At 43.9% G+C, this 1,455-nt stretch overlaps 1 pseudogene; it reads left to right on the top strand.

Annotated features, from left to right (window-relative positions):
* Positions 1-562: 562 nt before the first annotated feature.
* On the top strand, positions 563-1,229 carry LOC116886858 (annotated as a pseudogene).
* Positions 1,230-1,455: the final 226 nt, after the last annotated feature.

Consider the following 1,455-nt stretch of genomic DNA (forward strand, 5'->3'; position numbering starts at 1 on the left):
TTTATTTAAACTCTGAAGGCACATAAATTTGGTAGTTGAGCAGCTCTGTAACAAAACTTTGTAGGTTATAATTTAAAATAGTCCAGTGTCTACAACTTTTTGACATTCCTCCTAAGCTCCTTTCAAGGTGACTTTCATTAAAGGGAGAGGAACTCAACCCTTTCTTTGTATGTGAAAAGGCCATCTCCAGGGCTAGGAAGATGTTTCTGCAAACAGTACTTGCTGGGCAAGCCCTACAGAGGGAAGACCATGCATTTCTATAATACCAGGGTTCCTACAGTGGGATGGGAGACGGGGGAAAGAGAATCACCTGGAAGCTCTGACACTAACTAGATTTGAGTGAACAGTATAGTGACAGAAATAAGAGAGATACAGCTTACTAAAGGTGGAAAGAGAGAACAGGCTCCCACAAATGTTGTATGGTCTCCATGTATGTGGCAAGGCATGTCTGTGTCCTCACCCTAAAAAAACTTATTTTAAAAACGTATTGCCAGACTGAAACCATAGAACTTATGAAAGACAGAGTTGAAAAAGACAGGCAGAGTCGTAATGTCTGATGATCATGACGCAGTGGATAAATTGTTGCTCAGAAACACGAAACGCCAATGGACAGAATTGTGAAGTGAGAAGGACCTTTCTAAAGAACAGGTGGACTCTGCTGGATCTCCTAGAGGTCATGAAGGTGCATCTGGCGACTTCATGGGACATGGAGGAAACTTTGGAGGTGGTGGAGGTAATTTTAGTTGTGGTGAAAACGTTGGTGAAAGAGGAGGCTCTGGTGGTAGAGGTGGTGGCAGCAGTGGTAGTTATGGATGGTGGATATAATGGATTTGCAGGTGATGGTGGCAACTATGGTGGAGGTTCTGGTTGTAGCAGCAGAGGAGGCAATGGTGATCGTGGAATCCCAGCTGGTGGGTATGGGGTGGTGGTGGGACAGGGGGATATGATGTGCACAATGAAGGAGGAATTGTCGGTGGTGATTGAAACTATAATGGCTCTGGAGATTATAGTGGGCAACAGCAATCAAAGTATGAACACATGAAGGGGGCCAGTTTTGGGGGAAGAATCTCAGGTAGCCACCCTATGGTGGTGGCTATGGATCTGGTGGTGGATATGGTAACAGAAGATTTTATAAACAGCAGAAAATGGCTACAGCTGTTAGCAGGAGTTGTTGGGAAACTTCAGATTACACTGAGACAGTCATCCCAAATGCATTAGAGGCACTGTAAAAATCTGCCACAGACAGAACAATAATATCACGTGGCTAAAGAGCCGCTTCTCCGGACTGTCACAACCACAGTTTGGAAAAGTGCAGCTAGTGATAAATGTGATGGGGTATTGGTAGACACAGCTTCCTGGGGTCTTTTATCTGTTGAAGCTTAGCATCTTCCCTTTTCTTTTCATTACATCAAGTATACTGTCCTGTAAGTTGTGCTAGTGGTACCAAAATTAAAA

The sequence above is a fragment of the Rattus rattus genome, chromosome 1 (assembly GCF_011064425.1).
Source record: "Rattus rattus isolate New Zealand chromosome 1, Rrattus_CSIRO_v1, whole genome shotgun sequence".
Lineage (NCBI taxonomy): Eukaryota > Metazoa > Chordata > Mammalia > Rodentia > Muridae > Rattus > Rattus rattus.